The sequence below is a fragment of the Athene cunicularia genome (assembly GCF_003259725.1).
Source record: "Athene cunicularia isolate RWA chromosome 21 unlocalized genomic scaffold, athCun1 chr21_part1, whole genome shotgun sequence".
In the NCBI taxonomy this organism is placed as follows: Eukaryota; Metazoa; Chordata; class Aves; order Strigiformes; family Strigidae; genus Athene; species Athene cunicularia.
In genome coordinates, this window is record NW_020799127.1 from 8,023,392 (window position 1) to 8,028,888 (window position 5,497).

The 5,497-nt window shown below is 42.7% G+C and overlaps 1 protein-coding gene across 1 annotated transcript in view; it reads left to right on the forward strand.

The window, feature by feature from the left end:
* PRDM16 (PR/SET domain 16) overlaps positions 1 to 5,497 on the forward strand; it is a 257,410-nt gene that overhangs the window by 209,295 nt on the left and 42,618 nt on the right. The gene's annotated exons all lie outside the window — the stretch shown is intronic.

Genomic DNA, 5,497 nt, shown 5'->3' on the forward strand with positions numbered 1-5,497 from the left:
AAAAAAAAAAAAAAAAAAAAAAAAAAAAAAAAAAAAGACAAAACCAAAACAACAAAAGTATCACAACTGTTCATGATTTAAGCAATCTTGAAGCAATCGAGGCACAAAGCTCTACATTTCAGCCCGCTCGGTTAAAATGAGCTGCTGATTGCTTCCGTGCCCACTCACCACTACTCACAAGTGCTCTTACAACAAGGAGCCTTCTAACCAAGAGCCAACATTTATCATCAGCTCCTTGTCTTGCACCGCGAGCTGCTCGGTGCCTTCTGTGACACACGCCGGGCTGCTCCTCTGTCTCAGTTTCGCAGAATGACAGGATAAATATCTTGGGGGCCGTGACAGGGTAAATATCGCAGGGGCCATTACATTTTCCCTCACCTGTTACTGGGGGGGGTTTGCCATCCGTCGCTCTGCTCCGCGGGAGCCTGCGGCTGGCCCGGCTCCTCCCGCGCATCCTGCGGTACCCGGGCGCAAACCCTCGGGCCAGGGGGCACCTTCCTGGGCTGACGGCAGATGCGGCTGCGGGCGCTGGCTGCTGCCGGCCGGGGGTCGCGGGTAACTGCGGCTTTAGCGAGAGCCGCCCCTGCTTCCCTGGCCCTTCGCTCTGCCGTCTGTGCGGGTGACTCGGCCATCCTTGCAAAAGGGGGGTGAAGCTGTTACTGAGCATTTTTACCTGCAACAGGAGAAAAGCACAAATATTGAAGAGAAAACCCAAATATTTTCAATTTGGGTTTCTTAAAAAGAGCCAGACTGGGGAAAGAAACTGAGTTCACATGGGGTTTTTTTTACATCAGTACACATTTCTTCTTAAAATGTTAACTTGTGCGCTGCCGGCTTTTCCCAGCTTCTTCTAAATCCTTGGATGCAAATATATACAAAATTTGCCAGAAACCTGAGGGCTGTATCACATTTTATTCTAAGCCCAGTCCACTGCACGTCCTTCTGCCCTTGTCCCTCATCTGGAGATTTTTGGTTGTGCATATTTTTAGTGCATGCAGCAACCTGATTGGAAAGAACAGCTGTTTATCATACACACTCATCTTCTTTTCTTTATTTTTTCCCTTGGTAATGACCACTCTTTTACAGCTTCTTAATAAATAAATGTAATAAAGTCACATAAAAGGGGACGGGTAGCGAGCAAATGCTTCTTCAGGAGGAAGAAAATAAAAAGGTGAGGAATATAATGAAAGAGTAGCAAAGCAAAATGTTTTCTCCCCCTCAGACCTCTTTCCCGAAAGATTGAAGAATCTTAGGTCAGGCCAGCTGGTGGGAATGCAAAAGTCCAGTGTGAAAAACCAGCAGATGATGGTGATTGATAACTAGAGGCACCGGATGCTTTGGGGGGGAGGAGTAAAGTCGGAGTAAGGATATAGTATTTCCTAAGCTATTGATTATGATTATGGGGGCAGTATGTAGAGGAATCAGCAGCACATTAAAATCTTTGTCGTTTTTTTGGATTATTATTTGTAGAGGAGACAATTTAATCATGTTTGTTCGGGAATCTCCTGTTCGTTCCTAGTTTTCTCTCACACCACTGCTACACAAACCAAAGTCTCACTACAGAGTTTCTGGTGTTAGTTGGTGGTTACTTCTTTTATTGAAACTGATAATAATTTTTCTGGATTGTGAAGCTTCAAAGAACAGAGATGGCTGTGAGGGTATTTGGTTCTCACCAAAACTAAGAGAGGAAGATAAATAGCAAAGAAAAACTGTCTAACGGTCCGTAAGCATGTCCGTCTGTGAGCTGCTACGTGCTCTTGTCGGACTCGGTGATTTCATAATTCACCAGTAGCCAAGGTGTCTTTTGGATACAACATCCCGTATTTGAACTCTTTGGCACTCAAAATAAAAACTACTAGATTGCAAAATCGAGTTCTTCATCCTAGTCCTAAAACACACCGGACTGCTAAACAGCAAAGCAAAGCAGCAGACCTGTCAAAGATACTGTAGTTAGAGGTGGCTGGAGGGAGCAAAACATTATTGCCCTTCCTTACTCTTTATTTAGCTGATGTCAGTGTGAGTTCTGTGCTAAGAAAAAGGGGGGGGTGGTGTGTGGGGGGTGCTACAGATCGTCCTCCCGCAGACACCCCTGAGTGAGAACAGTTCTGTCCAGGTGGTGGCTGCGCTGAACTCAGGGCGCTGAGCTGGGGCCCGCACAGCAGCGCGGGTTGGTGGCAGGGCCCTTGTACGCTTTCAGAACGAATCTCCTCATCTTCCCTGTGGGATTTATTTCGAAAACTAAATTTGGGTCGACTTCAAACTTTTTCTTGTGCAGAAAAACCCCCACACAGTTTGTTCAAGGGGGGGAGTTCTGTTGGGTGCTGGTGCTCTGAGCACCCTGCCCATGAGAAAGGAGAGATCTCAGATGGGAGAGATCTCAGAGAGGGGAGATCTCAGACAGGGGAGATCTCAGACAGGAGAGTTTTCAGCCAGGACAGATCTCAGGCCCTTACGAGAGTGATTCCTAAAGCCAGAAACATGTTATAAATTTTCAGAGTGACTAAGCATCGCTGATTTCTACCTAGTGCTATCTCCTAGTGCTGCTGTTCTTGACTTTATTTCATTTCACGTTGCCAGCAGGGTACGTTTTTTTCCAGAACAGGGACACAAAAAAAGAGGGAGGAAGGATGCATCGTTCCTCTTCGTTAGGCACGCAAAGATTTGGGGCTTGTTTGTAAGTACCTAAAGAAAAGGAAAGCTTTTGCAGTAAAAGATTACCCACAAAATAACTAAGCAGCATTGTCATGATAAGAGCCAGGACAGGCTTTTAATCCAAACCATTTGCTTTTCCGGAAAAAAATAAACATGTTTACATGGGGAGATGGTACTTTGTGCCTCCCCCCTCCCCAGACCACATTCTGTTCTTCTTTACACTCCTGTAACTTGGGAACATTCCCAGGAATGTACAGAGAATTTTTCTGGATTTTTAGTGAAGTAATTAACAGCAGAATCTGGACCTCTGAATGTGTTTTGTTTTGTTGTTTGTTTTTGGGGTTTTTTTCCCAATTTACAGATTAAAACACTGCTATTTAGAAAGAGATTAGCTGAGACATTTCATTAACTATTTTTCAATTGTGAAACCAATTTTCACATGTAAAATAACGTTAGCCAGTTTTCTTTGTATTTATTCTTAATGGATAGGTATTTGGAAAGAACAGAAGAACCTTGATTGACCGAGATAATTGTGTTTTAAAGGAGGACTGGAAAAAGAATCGTAGAAAAATGATACGATTTGCTAAATGCATCTGGAAAATGATACGTGACTTGGGTTTTATTTCTTCATGTTGCTCCTGCTGCCTTCATGGGGCAAATGCTTCAGCAGTTTAGCTGTTCTTATTCAGGAGACTGTAATATTCAACAGAGTGTGTGTAATAAATGTAATAGCCACGAGCTTGCTTTCAGGAGGATAGTGCTGCTTCGGTTTGTGTTACATTTATTGGAAAAAGGGACTAAACAGGAGCTACAGTGATGGAAAAAAAATCAGGCCCCTGTTTAATAAACCCATCTTATAGATGTGTGTATAATAGAGATGTTTTCCTGTGGTTTTACATACATATTTGGTGACTCTGCTCAGGATGCCTCCGTATCTAATACAGTGCCTTCAAAAGAGGAAATAAAAAGCAATGTGGCTTAGTTGAAACAAAGAGAAGGCGATTCCAAAGGAGGAAAACATCAGAACAAAAGCAAAATGTGCAGCCCCGTTCTGGCCAGAAATCCACGAGGCCAAACTTTGGCGTGCTCGCTCCTCCTTGGGCCAGCCAGGCACACAGATAGGTCTGATACTTGTCTTAGACCAGCAGTGGGTAGAAATATTTGCCTCGTTATTTCATCGTGTGGCCGGTGCAGTTAACTATTTGCAAGACAAGAACGTAAAGCAGTTGCTTTTTCTGCTCATTCGGAATTCTTTGTCCATCACTTCAGCTGCACGCTGATGCAATTAGTGGGTGGGTTTTTTGATCTCTAGGTAAACACTGCAGCTGTTTTTTTTTTTTTTTTTTTTTTTTTTTTTCTGAAAGTACAAACGTGTTGCCACAATGAAGCTAAGATAAATAGCAGACAGAACTCACAGAGCAGGTAAACAGTGCTGTTTCTTATGAAAGATACCTAAATAATAAGGGAATACTCGGACGTACTTTTCTCACTTGACGTGTTTCATCCCCATCCCTTGCCTCGACGCTGGGAACAGTTAAACACTTCCCGTGCTGTTTCGGAGCTCTGTCTGTCTCCAGAAGGTTTTTTTCTCAGAGGAAAGACGTACAGCTTTGATTACTTTGTGCTCTGCTCTGAGAGAGATCAGCCTCGGAAGGTGATCGTGTGTTACGGTGCTGCATTATCGATACTTGCAGTAATTGTGCCAAATTGCTCGGTTCTATACTGCAAAATGTTCTAGCCAGAGCCAGCTCTGATACCCCCAGTTTACATCCACAGAAGCACTTACAGAGCAGAGCCGAACACCAAGCCCAGACTGGAAAAGAATTCCTCTGTTTTGAGTTTTGGGGTTTTGTTTTTTTTGTTTTTTGTTTTTTTTTTTAACTTTCCTTTTTTTCTTCTTTAGTGCCCCATGCCTAGAATAATTTTGATAAAAATCAAGAAATGTAGTCTTTTCAGTCCCCTGTGAGAGCACTACCCAAACCCTAGTTACGTTGTTGAACTATTTTGTGTCCAGTAGAACTGACTGGTCATTAGGAGAGGTGCCCCTTTTGTGGGGAGAAGTAAGAAATGATGCTGCGTGGAATTTTTATATAAAGGATGATCAGAAGTGATTTATGAATGTAAATGTTCTGATGGATTAGTAAATCTGATCTTTTTGGGTGCACAACAAATAAAAAAAAAGGAAAGGAAACCCAGCAGTAGTTTTAATTAATTCAGACCATCGGTAGCATGATTGCTAGATGAAGTTAATTATTATAATGAAATGTTTGATGAAATTAATGTGACTCCAGCAGAATCCAACTTTTCCCTAAGCATTAATGAAGCTCGTGCTGTATTTCTTGAGAGACTGCAACAGACATGTTTTTATATACCAGAAGCTACTTTGTTCTGAGAACAACCAGGAGGGCAGGAGGAGTTAAAGGTTAGGATACAGTGGCAGCCAATTAATGTTATAATTCTGAGGGAGTTTTTCCAACGTAAAATTTGCGAATGTGTCTGTGAGCTCGGCTACTTTTCAGGTGGCGGTTTGTATTTTAGTGCTCGCTTGGTTTGGGGTTACCAGCTGGAAGAGAAGTGTCTGTTAACAGCTATTTTGAGTGGTTTTCTTTTTTTCCCCGTAGCTAGCTGCCGGTGACGGCACATCACGCGTTCTGTTTTCCCGAGTCAAGCCCTAAGCTCCGTGCTTACTCCTAGGCTTTCTTTTGTTTTTCAGGCAGGTTTCCCATTAAACCCAGTGTGGTTTGGTTCTGGGAAAAAGGTTTTTCTTGTTGAACAAGCAGGCAGGAAAGGGAATGGAAGTGCAAATGAAAAAAAAAAAAAAAAAAAAAAAAAAAAAAAAAAAAAA